This window comes from Bombyx mori, chromosome 12, assembly GCF_030269925.1.
Source record: "Bombyx mori chromosome 12, ASM3026992v2".
In the NCBI taxonomy this organism is placed as follows: Eukaryota; Metazoa; Arthropoda; class Insecta; order Lepidoptera; family Bombycidae; genus Bombyx; species Bombyx mori.
Genome location: NC_085118.1, coordinates 17,083,238 through 17,096,162, shown reverse-complemented (window position 1 = coordinate 17,096,162; position 12,925 = coordinate 17,083,238). Strand labels below are relative to the sequence as shown.

At 38.3% G+C, this 12,925-nt stretch overlaps 3 long non-coding RNA genes across 4 annotated transcripts in view; 1 reads left to right on the top strand and 2 right to left on the bottom strand.

Annotated features, from left to right (window-relative positions):
- LOC110385322 (uncharacterized) overlaps positions 1-10,488 on the bottom strand; it is a 32,442-nt gene extending 21,954 nt beyond the window's left edge. For both annotated transcript variants that reach the window (XR_002430618.3, XR_009974550.1), the window contains exons 1-2: positions 10,354-10,488; positions 9,592-9,848 (exon numbers count right to left, since the gene is read on the bottom strand). This is a non-coding gene — a long non-coding RNA (uncharacterized LOC110385322). The remainder of the gene's footprint in view (positions 1-9,591; positions 9,849-10,353) is intronic.
- On the bottom strand, positions 1,626-3,953 carry LOC134199883 (uncharacterized). The gene is made up of 2 exons (XR_009974551.1): positions 3,352-3,953; positions 1,626-1,908 (listed from the first exon to the last, which is right to left on the bottom strand). It is a non-coding gene; the product is annotated as an uncharacterized LOC134199883 (long non-coding RNA).
- Positions 10,489-11,419: 931 nt separating the features above from the next.
- Positions 11,420-12,196, top strand: LOC110385317 (uncharacterized). The gene is made up of 2 exons (XR_002430613.3): positions 11,420-11,699; positions 11,789-12,196. It is a non-coding gene; the product is annotated as an uncharacterized LOC110385317 (long non-coding RNA).
- The last annotated feature ends 729 nt before the right edge of the window (positions 12,197-12,925 follow it).

The window sequence follows — 12,925 nt, the reverse complement described above, 5'->3', positions numbered from 1 at the left end:
GTAGGGTTGTCACGTTAAGTCCGAAACAAATTGCGGCCAATTCATTTCTTTTATATGTCGTAATACGCTGGCCGTTACAAGCCCTCGCTGACATAAAGTATAAATAATGAAGTGCGGTCCGAATGCCCTCATTTCAATATTCGCTGACCCACGGCACACCTCCCCTGCCGGCGCGACGCGTTTTATTTCCCTTCCCGAAGCCTTTTATGTCTGGCTCAAGCTAAAAGCGAAGGTGAAATTCTTATTTCTCATGATTTAATGAACTTGGTTATTATACCTTTAAGAAAATTTAAATACTTATACATAGTAGAATTTGAATTTTTGGACTGAGTGAAATTTGTTACAATAATAATAAAAAAAAATAAAAAAAAATTAAATTTTTTTGTAAATACGTTTTGTAATCATTAACTTTTGTTTTGATAATTTCTCAATTCATTATTTTCTGATTACTAAAACTGTAACGTATTGGATTAAGCAATTAGTTCAACAGACACGAGACTTTTCCTGTGTTTTTTACCAATTACTACTCAGCACCACACAGCATTGCAAATACGTGGTAAAGATTTTTTACTATTTGAAAGGATTGAATGGAAAACATGTGTTCACTAATTAAACATTTTCAAGCACATTAAGTTCCGCGATGATCAGTTCAACAGTTCTAAAAACGGTATCCAAAGTGCTAAAAAATAATTATATTTTAATCAAAAATCGCTATCGCCTATCCGATGTGCCACGGAAAAGTGTGAAATAAGAATTTATTATTGGATTCGTGAAGTTCTGCGTGTGACCCTGGTTTATTTTACACCGGCAGGACAGCGCACCGGTAGGGTCGTAGCGGCGCGCAGGTCGACGCTTACTGCTCGCTTTGATTTCATTTCAGACTCTCTTTGAACGCTTCGAAATTCCGACCCGATTCTTACATAGCTACTTGGGACTCTTGTGTCCTTGTCCTTTACTCGCTTTATTAGATTATGTTAGATGCGATTAGTTTTCAATGAACAATGAAACCGTCCAGTTTATATAGCTTATAGCATAGCCCGGAGAGGCCGTGTACTCAGTATCAACCGAGGCGACTATGTCGATCTTCAAAAACCATTGACTATTCTGAAAGAAAACTTGATTATCTTAACTTTTTTTAATTTTTTGGCGCGAAGTAGTTGTGCGTTCTGGCTTAATGAGTGTGTCAGGGATTGTATAGTCTCGCATTTTATTCGTATTTAGAGCAAGAATATATTAATATATCTACAATTGTTTTGCTTAATTTGCCAATATAAAGCAGTCTATTTTAAAGCTGAGTTGACGCGTTGTTTTTTTGTATAGTTTTCAGTTTCTTAGGATTGATCGTTGAAAGAATCTTTATTTTTAATAACGATTACTTACTCGATACCTTACTCGATTTCACAATCCACGTGAACACGAGCTTATGACAGCTTTAAGTAATTATTTCGAAGCGCCAAAGAGCTTTGGGCTTTCATGAATAGGAACGTAATATTTGTATTATTTGCTTATCAATGAATCCGCTTCATTAGGGCTTAAAGTGCAATGTCCCGTAAGCTCTTTACACGGAGCGCTTTGAAGTTGTGTAATAGGGCGTCGGATTGACGTAAATTTAATTAAATAATCTGTTAATTCAGGAAACGTAATTTATCTCTGTGAGGAGGCAGTCTCCTCCCGGTGATGGCTACGGGGTGACCTGAGGGGGTCGAGGCTGCGTACGGTGCCGTCACTGTAGGACACTGGCACCAGGAGGACGGGACGGCGCGTCATCGACTGCGGTCCACTATGCGGTCCGCATTCCCGTCGTCGTATGTACGGGGATGACCGGCGGTCAGGAGTCCTCGGGGTGGCGTCGCGAGTCTGGTTGTAGTGTTGACCGCGGGAATCCCCCTACTCTGACCGCGCTCTGACCTGAGTGAAGGGGAGTCATTTAGTGCAGTAGGTCCCTTAAAAAAAAAAAAAAAAACTGCGGTCCACGGTCTGCTCCCAACATCTGCAGATCGTCAAGTTCCACATACCCCGTGCGCCCCTTAGACGTAGGGACGTCGTAGGAGGTTCGGCCCCCGGCCCGAATAAAAATTTGTACAAGAAAATTGATCACAGGTGGCAATCAAACTTTTGATGTTTTTATTTATTTCTTAGATGTGTGGACGAGCTCACAGCCCACCTGTGTTAAGTGGTTACTGGAGCTCATCTACAACGTAAATGCGCCACCCACTTTGAGATATAGCTTCTAAGGTCTCAGTATAGTTACAACGGCTGCCTACCCTTCAAACCGAAACGCATTACTGCTTCACGGTAGAAAATAGGCGGGGTGGTGGTACCTACCCGTGCGGACTCAGAAGATGTCCTACCACTAGTAAACTTGTGATATCATCATCTGTTGCGAACTTTCACGCGTTCTGGCTTGGAGAGTAGAACAGCTTAGCATAATTTAAGCTTCGACTTTATGTTACAGGGAAATGCGGTGACATTGTCTACTTGGCTCTACTTTTATAGCAACCACAAATGTTTCATTCAACAAAATTTCACAAAGTCTTTCCTTGCACAGCGTAAAGTAGGTAAGTTAATAGGTAAAGTTAATCTATAGTTATCTATTCTGTAGTAGGTAAAGTTAATCTATAGTTACGTCATACAACATGAAATCGGATAATAAACAACTCTCAACGATATCAATATGCCCTTTACAAAGTATATAGATAAAGGCAAGTCAACAATATATCCAGAAATTTAGCTTCATTAACTAAGTTCAAGGTTCATCTGTGCGTGACACGTGACTGTCGTGGGGTTTCATTAAGCTTGTGTCTTCTTTAAAATATATTAGAGATTTGGTAAAAACATTCTAGACTTCACGCTATTCGTATAGAAGCTAAATTTCCGTTCGAACTAAGGGACTCAGCGGAGTACAAGCAAGAGGCATCGTCTAGGCTGGACTTAAGCAGTCCAAGCAGTGCTGATGACCAAGTCGCCAATGGCCGTCGATTCGTCGTTCTATGGAGTGGTAGCGGTAATCTGCTATGGAATGAGCTCCCCTCCACGGTGTTTCCTGAGCGCTATGACATGTCTTTCTTCAAACGAGTCTTGTGGAGAGTATTAAGCGGTAGGCAGCGGCTTGGCTCTGCCCCTGGCGTTGCTGAGGTGCATGAGCGACGGTAACCATTCACCATAAGGTACGGGCCGTACGCTCGTAAAAAAAAAAACACAACGCTACTCCAAGTTCGAGTTGCCTTTGAAATGTTCTGTCTCAGGAAGGGGATTAGTTCCTCGAGTGGAGCAGCGTTGGAGTCGTTATTTAGTTAGCTCAACACGCCTCATAGCACTGACGTGTGAATGTATGGCAATTATAATACTTACTCGAGGGAGACCTCGAAACAAACATACTGTCGAAGTTCAGTTTTGAGAATCCTTCCCGCCAGAATTTGAGAGGAGAAATAAAATAAAGCAGCCTTCAGCTACGTCCGCAATGATACACGACTCGAAACTGGACTCTTTTAAGGCAATATATAACGGCCATTACGTGCATCCTCTTGAAAATTGTCAAGGTTTCTTTATAATAATGGACCCAGAAGTTACGGCTCAAGTTTCCAGTTGCTGGAATTTTTCATTTAAGTTCTTGCTTTTTACAGAAATGATTAATGGTTTTAATACTAAAACTGTTCTTGCTTATTTGGTTTCTCTTAAAATTGTTAATTAATTAATAAAATAAAAGTAAAATTAAAATTGTTAATTTGAAAAATCGTATTATTTTCCTGTCAAGCAGTCTGTCAGTGTCGAAATAGTCGCAACAGTTAATTCAGTTAAAATTCATTTATTTTTATTATTCGAAAATATACTGGAGCAGTTTTCACTGACGAAGTTTATATATTTCAGGATCATGATGTTCATTAAATTTTACGTGTCCGTGTGTAAAGTGCATTAAATATTAGAACAGAAGTGTGTTTGTGTTTATATAGTTGTGTGGTTGTTTTTATTTTTTTTAACGCTATCACTCTACCAACTACAATAAAATTTTAAAGCTTAAATATTATGTTCTTCCTTGAGCTGTTAGAACTGTTTTTAGATTCTTTTTCGCTAGAATAACTGACAACACAAAATAATAATTAATCATTTAACTAGTATAAAAAAAATATGACTAGTGATGAACTAGATAGTAAAATAGTTTCTTGATTGAGAACTACACCGAAGATTGTAAATTCATTTTTATTTTTATTTTATTTTTGTTGTTCCAAAGATGTGTAAACGCACTCACGGCCTACCTGGTCTTAAGTGGTTTCCGGAGCCCATAGATATCACATGACTTCTAAGTCTCAGATCTTTTACAGTACAACGACTGCCCCACCCTACAAATCGAAAAGCATTACTGCTTCACGATAGAAATAAGCAGGGTGGTGGTACCTACCCGGGCGGACTTACAAGACGCCCCACCTCCAGTGAATGTTGAAATTTGAAAAATTATTCACGACGTGCAGAAGTTTCAATACAAATTGTTTTATTTCACACTAGTGGCCCACTCCGACTCCGCTCGGGTCTTTAACAAAAATTTCAACGATATTTGACGTTGTTTTATTTTTTTTAATAAAAGAACACTTATTGCGGCATAACTATAATCGTTATGTTTATGCTGTCGCGACACTTTTTGTAAATAATAATGAGTTCTACAAAGTCGTAGTACGTTATTTTATTCTATCATGAATAGTTTTCGCAGGGCACGCGATGTAAAGAATATTTTAGGTAATTTTTTTACACCTTGGGTTACATTATTGGAGTTTTAGTAAGTATTCCAAATTTTTTTCAAAAAATATTGTATCCTATGTCACTCGGGAATAGTGTAGCTTTCAAACAGTGAAAGAATTTTTCAAATCGATTCAGTAGTTTTGGTGCCTTTTCAATACAAACAAACAAACAAATCTTTTGCCTTTATAATATTAGTATAGAAAAACGGCTGAATGTTTAGGAATCCAAGCTACTAAAATGTTTTTTGCGAGAAGCGGACACAGCCGTGTTCCCGTGAGTTGTACAGCGAGAAATACGTTATATTTTTTTACTTTTATAATTGGTAAAGTTTGGATGTCCCGACTGGGGCTTGGAGGTGAATTAAATCCAGACTCGTCGAATAATCCTCGTCTATACTAATAATTGGAGCAACTGTCTAACAGGACTGAACGCCGATCTGATGATGATATACTTTTATTGCCGGTAACGATAACTCCGTATATTGCTCATCTAATTGTAAGTAGGTCCTGGCGCTTATGGACACTCTCAGGTGTCAGGATCTGTGACACAGTCATCTACGGATAAGTCTTATGAAATCATTCGCTTGAAGAAGAATGAGTTTTTTTTAATTCTGTGTGGCCAGTACAGCCCACGAATAACGTAAATTTATCAAAGTCACTCGAAATCATGACGTGATTACTCCTATCTACCTTGAAATATGAAATTTTGGAGAGATATACGACATAAAGGGAAGATCTTCCACCGAGCGGGTGATATTGCTCAGTAGACCGACGGTCCTGAATGTTATTGTTCGGAACTTGTATATATGCGCTTTATCTTGAAAATGTCGTAAGCGAGATTCAGGCATCTGTCAATTATCTTGCGTTGTATGATGGCTACCCGCCACATCACTCCCCTCCGAGACCGGAGGTCGTGTCATTTTCGTTACCGTTGTCCGTGCTGAGATTAGCTTGCAAGTGCCAGGCTGCTCGAAGTTTGCGGTGAGTCGAAACTGAGCTTGAATGCTGCGTGATTGTCGCCAGTGCTGCTCGAAGTTTGCGGTGAGTCGAGACTGAGCTTGAATGCTGCGTCATGAGGCAATGTAGGTGCGTGCCGTAGGGCCAGGAAGCGCGGTGAGTCGGCTGCGATGGTCCTGTTGAGGCTGCGATGCTGGCTTGCTGTGGGACGACTGTCGATGACTTGCTATTATCTGCGAGAACGCGGGAATTGTGAAGCCGTAAATCAGAAAGAGGTCACAAAATTTCTCTCCACCCATTAGTACCTAATATTTCATTCAGGATTACTCTTCACTTCACATCACGCTTGAAATTTTTCCGTTCACCTTTAGTCTTGTCGCGGTCAGTAGAGCTTACATACGCATCGAGCTACGATATAGGACTGTAGTCGAGTCTTACTGATGTTGCTCCACGGTTCGATTTTTATTAAAGTCTTAAATGTGCGTATTCACAATACGCACTACCCCTAACAGTTGCGTGACCAGTTTTAAACCTGTGACTTTTGTTCTAAATGTACGTAATTTCACTAGGCTCAAAATTGAAGGCCTAAAATACTTATATTAAAAACCTATAGAAACATGTAATACGAATTGGAATAGTCATCGTGGCCTAAAGGATAAGACGTCCGGTGCATTCGTGTGTAGCGATGCACCAGTGTTCGAATCCCGCAGGCGGGTACCAATTTTTCTAATGAAATACGTACTTAACAAATGTTCACGATTGACTTCCACGGTGAAGGAATAACATCGTGTAATAAAAATGAAACCCGCAAAATTATAATTTGCGTAATTACTGGTGGTAGGACCTCTTGTGAGTCTGCACGGGTAGGTACCACCACCCCGCCAATTTCTACGGTGAAGCAGCAGCCGTTGTAACTATACTGAGACCTTATAACTTATATCTCAAGGTAGGTGGCGCATTTACGTTGTAGATGTCTATGGACTCCAGTAACCACTTAACACCAAGTGGGCTGTGAGCTCGTCCACACATCTAAGCAATAAAAAAAAAGTATTTTAAATTGGCACCTTCCTGAAGGTCGTCGTCCGAAAACGCGTAGCCCATTGTAGTCGAACCTGGTAGTACCGGGATGTCGCGCGTTTAACGAACTGCCAAATTAAAAGTGCTTCGCTAAATCGACACTGACGAGGGTGGACGCTTCGTATTTATTTTAATTTCCCGGCGAACCTCGTCGAACAAGCTCGCGTATTTGCAGGACACGAATTCCTTTTTTCATTTCCGATTACATTATGTATGCGGTTGTTACATTATTTATGTGAACCGACCGTCCAACCCAAAATTATTATATTTATTATACGGTTATTTGTACTAGCTTTATTTGCCGCTGAATATAATGGCTTTTTGTTGTTTCTCGTTAGCTCAATCCAAGCACGTCATAACGATTGAAAAACTCTTTGAGAAAGATGTATTTTGTACATACGTGCTTAAGAAGATAATACATTTGCAAACCAGTCTTTAATTTATAAAAAAATTAGCTGTACCCGTCCGCTTCGCTGGGCATTTAAAATTAACATTATTATTTCTCACCCTCAGAAAGATTCTCATCAGTAACGCTCCCGCAACTGGTGTAGGGAGTCCAACACTCATATGAATATTGGCCTATCCATTAAGTACATGTATTTTCTAGATGGATACCAAGTTTCAAGTCAATCAGATGCATGGTTATATATAATTATAGTTATAACGGAACATCCGTAAAAACCACTGTAGATTTATATATTAGTATAGAAATATACAGTTGATAATAAGCACAGCTAACTTATTTCTAAGTCTTAAGTTCTAAGGGTAGCATATTGGAACCATAATACAATAACAATGTAAAATTTATGGTAACAGTAAAGAGGCCCTACACATCTGAGCAGAAATTATGGGAGCATATTTATGGACACATTAATACAAGTTCCATGGCTTTCGCTAAATTATTTAACTATCCTGGACGCGAGCCAAGCTAGCTAATAATCGACTGTGGCGCTGTCAAACAGATATAGTTTGTAATCTAATTAATTGAGTTGTTAATAACTCGGATAACAATCGGTCATCCGATCCGGCTTTGCAGTATTAGTAGAATGGGTGAAACGTTCCTATGTTAAAATACGCTTTTTTGAGATAACTTTTTTAACTTTTGTAAGTTTCAAATTAATAATAACTTCTTTACTAATTGAATAATATCATTTATGAACATCAGCTATAGCACGCATAGCCAAGTTGTTGCCTAACCACTAAGGGTTCTTTTCTGTGGAAACGTAAATCACAACGTTCTGGAAGTACCACAGAGCGAAGTTTATTTCAGTCGCAGATAACATGTAGCAGTGATGGCACCAACCCACTGAGTCTCTCGCCGGATCTTCTCAGTGGGCGTTTCCGATCCGGTGGTAGATTCTACAAAGCACTGCTGTTGTTAGGGCCAATGTTAGCAACACCTTCGGTTTGAGCACCGAGAGCTCACCTATACGCTAGGCTAAAATTAATATAGCCTCTCAAGGCTATCAGCATAGGTAGGATTACGATAAAAATAAAAACAATGGTACCCTAAAACGTATTTTTGGTGAACACTTTTGTTCCAGATGTGTAGAGGGTAGGAATGAACTCTGTTTCGTTGGCGTAAAAGATACGGTATACGCTACAAAACCATCTATACATAAAAGTTTCTAAGTAAGCCCGGAGGTTCTAAACGATTTGAATGGCCCTTTCTGCATGAGGCTAAATTTACTACGTATTTACTCTTATTTGTTTAAAGCTTTATGCTTTTTATGTTTTTCTTTTATCTAAAGAAATGACATGGAATGTTCTTTTAATAAAAATAAAAATATCTTAAATTACTTTATTCAAGGTAAGGGTAATGTTAGAAATTATAGAAAAGGACTCATCTTCCAAGTTCCCCTGTTATTGAAAACAGCTGGAAATATTAAGGAATCTCCTGATGTGTCCCTTCAGATTTGCAGAAATTGCGTGGTGAAGGGCTCTTCACATTGACAATAATATAATCTTAGTAAAGCCCTACCCAATATTTTGAACATTGAAAAACAATTTAAAATCATTAATTCTCAAATATTTCCATATTTCGTTATTAATTTTGAAGTAATTAAGAATTTTACAGCCAATCAATTCAAATTCTGGAAGGGCTTCATTTGATTTAGCAAAAACTATATATTAGTTTGTTATATAACTCAAAGTTTTATGAATTAATCTCCCCTGAACTTATCAACAGGTCTATCAATTTAAATTTTAGTTTTTAAAGCTTCGTAACGTATAAGCTTTATTTATTTTTATTCTATTTCAATAATATATTTTTGATATAGAAGAGCAGATTATCTAATGGTCCTCAAGAGCTTTAAGAGGTCAGATTTTATAGTCAAAGTGCGTCAAAGTGCTCTTTAACTAAAGACCTTTTCGTCAAAAGGTCAAAGATGAAAGCGGGAGTGCTTTCTTAGTTTTTGTAGTGATAAAAATAAAGTAATCAACTCTTATCGTATTAGAATACCCTCTGCCAGCAGAATTTCAGATACGAATTAGTACTGGGGAAATTATGAAATGTTTACATCGTTGCACTTCTAGGACCCATGATTTTTTCTTGTATAAGTCTATAAGGTAAGTTTACTTTCGTTTAACAGTTTGAATTCTACTAAAATTCCATTAAATTAATCAGTGTGCTTAGTGCGAGTTCTTTAACGTTCTCGACAACGTAAAAGTTACCTCATATTTGTATGGACTGGGATCGTTTGAGTATGTTTGCCGCTAGGGGCGCTGTTCCCACTGCATAGAAAATTGGGCTAACTTTTACGCTATCGAGAACGTTAAAAAACTCTCACTAAGCACGCGGATTACGAAAAAATCTTGCATCACTCACCTTTAATACTCCAACATTGACGGATAAACCTTTTCGAATCACTATCTGAACATTTTTAGAATCGATATCCGCGAGCCCCGGGAGGACGCCGTCTTCCGCGATCTTGTCAAGGTTCTGATAAATGTCAATGCCGGTTCCGGAAGCGCGATGGACCCGCTTGTAGCTTGTTCAAGCGTTCGGCTTTTGCGGCTGGGTTTACTCAGCTTTACTTATTTCTATATTATTACTAGCGATCCGCCCTCGCTTCGCTTCGGAAACTGTAATTTATCATTGATTTCTTCACTATTTAATGGATGTTATTATAAAACCTTCCCCTTCAATCACTCTATCTATTAAAAAAAACTGCATCAAAATCTGTTGGGTAGTTTTAAAGATTTAAGCATACATAGGGATATAGGGACAGAGAAAGCGACTTTGTTTTACACTGTGTAGTGATTATCTGCTACTATGTATGATCGGTCTAGAAAGTACCGCCTCATTTCTTTCCGTGTTTTATGTATAAGACGACAAAGGGATTCACTGGACCTTGGTCAGCAGCGTACTAAGATGTAGTGGTTGTAGGGCGAACAGTGTGACCGCGCGGGTAGGTACCACCGCCCTGGTATTGGTACCATGAAGTAGTCATGATGGGAAAACTGAGATGGAATCTCGATACAAATTTTATAAAAAGAATAGTTACTAGTCCCGGAAACCCCTTCAAAATTGATGAGCCTCCGAGTCGTTGATCCTTTACAAACCAACATTGGTCGTCTTGATACTTACGTTCCGACAGAAATCTTACAATTAGCGATGCATGTACAACATTGAAAGAAAAGTTAAGAATTAACTTAGTTTTAAAATAATAAATTTCCTTGACATTTTCTACGTGCCGATGTCACAAGCTGAGTGACTGAAATATTTTTTCCTTTTTGTTTTTTGATAGGTTGTCTAATCTCACTGTTTAGCTGGTGTCAATTAGTCCATAGACATCAATGGAATCTTGAGATATAAGGTGAAACTTCTGGTATGATTGATTCGCGGTATTTGTAAATAAATTCCGGTTGATTATCACAGTACGCTCTGAGTTTAATTATACTAAGAAAATGGTTGCAAACCTTAATCACATTTACGATGCCCACGGTACGGAATAAAACCCACATCAGATGGCAAAAACCACATTATATATATTTTTTTTTTTTATTAGGCACACAATACACGTTACAAGCTAAAAATACACACAAAAAATAACAACAAGTAAAAAAATCTGGCTTGCAACATAAGCCATGTGTGCACGACTAAAGAAGACAAATGTGCTGAGTTTGTATTCAATGTTATAAATAATGCAATAAACATTAAACAATCACACTACTAGTTAACCTATTAACCTGAAGGATGCTCTTGAACATTTTTATAAACGTTACTAACCTACAAGTAAAAATATATACCAGAAACAACAAAATTCATACATTCATTCAAACCACACAACCCACACCACCATACAATCTTCAAGATTGCCAACTGCTTTTATGACCACGAAAACTGTGAAGTTCTAGAAAAATCAAAAATGTTAAGTGAAAAACGTAATAACGCGAAATCAAACGCACATACAGAAAAAAATGGGTACATTGGCAAAATTCATCTTATACTCAAAGTGCATGTTAAGTGTTTCTCTAAATGTTAAGTTATAGTCCAGTCAATGACGGTCCCGATATGTCATGTAGAGAAACTTAAGACGTTTGTACTGGTTATACACAACTTGTGTTTGGAAACTCACTGTCGGATAGTTACGGAAATAAGAGAAAATTCGAAATTGTATTTTTGACGTTTCTTCGCTTACCAAAGTCTGTATTTTATTGTCAACGTCATTTTTGGACACGCGTTTCACTCCAATTTTTATAAGACCCACTTGATGGTGGATGGCCACTGTCTCAGCAATTGTACAGGCAATGCAAAATTACACGGCATATTGCTCAGGAAACATGGCAGATATTGTTTCGTCATTTGTAAATTTTACTAAGGAAAACGATATCCAAACATTTTTTGGACATATACATTCCATTCGTTTCTAGCTTAAATAGCCAGACGAGCTTGCAACTTTCTTAATAAAATTACGGGAGCTCATGGACAAGGTCAATACTGCTGCTAACCCTGAGATCTGAAGTTGAAATCTCAATATAGTTTCTATCGACTGTTTTATCTGCCATCATGTTCATTTCAGGCGCGAAGCAAACAGCTGTTCCAGTTAAATCGGTATGACAGTCGTGATTACATCAAGGCGGTTGACGATCAATTCATGATCTGATGTCTACGGGTTCCAGGGAATAGCGAGCTTGGCCATAAATTTGTTTGTCTATAAATGAAAGAACAAAGAAAAATAAAACGCCCTGCTCGTAACTTGAACCGGATCATTTGAGTTCGCGGCAAAGCCACAGTGATTTGTGTGGTTTGCGAGAAACGAATGGAATAGAAAATGAGATCATTCTGTCTTCAGCGACGTTTTACAATAATTCCACTTTTCCCCCTTTTTCCACGTCTTTGACTGTAACTCTTATTGTATCTTCATTGAGAGATGTGAGCGATTTATAGAGGAGAATAATAAAGAATAGTTTTAACTGATATAGTTAAATTTAGAGAATTAGATCACTTCATTAAGATCAGTTAACTGATTTAGACATTTTAAATTCTTTGATCTGATCAGTAACGTGGTCATGTACGGGGTACCACTGTCATATACATACACATCTGTTGCGAAATAAATCTAATAGTTTACGACTAAACGGAGATTCTTAAGAACCATAGACGGGTGAAAGGAGCTCACGCATTACCTGGCCTTCAGGAGTATCTGGAGCCCAGAGACATCCAAACTGAACTCCGCCAATCGCTTTGAGACTTGTGGTTTATATCTCAACTGTAAAATTACGAAAATAATAATTTTGTGCGGTTTGAATTTCTTATTAGATTCGACAAGGCGCAAGAAGTCTATCATCTCTTCATTTCGAACGTTATTATTGTATAACTTCAGCGAAATTACGAGAAGCGAATATCAAGAAATGACAAAACGACTATCAAAGATTAAGTGTCGAGTAAGTGAGTGAGTGAGATAATTTTGTTAATTTTTTTTTTATTGCTCAGATGTGTGGACGAGCTCACAGCCCACCTGGTGTTAAGTGGTTATTGGAGCCCATAGACATCTACAATGCAAATGCGCCACCCACCTTGAGATATAAGTTCTAAGGTCTCAGTATAGTTACAACGGCTACCCCACCCTTCAAACCGAAACGCATTACTGCTTCACGATAGAAATAGGCGGGGTGGTGGTACCTACCCGTGCGGACTTACAAGAGGTCCTACCAGC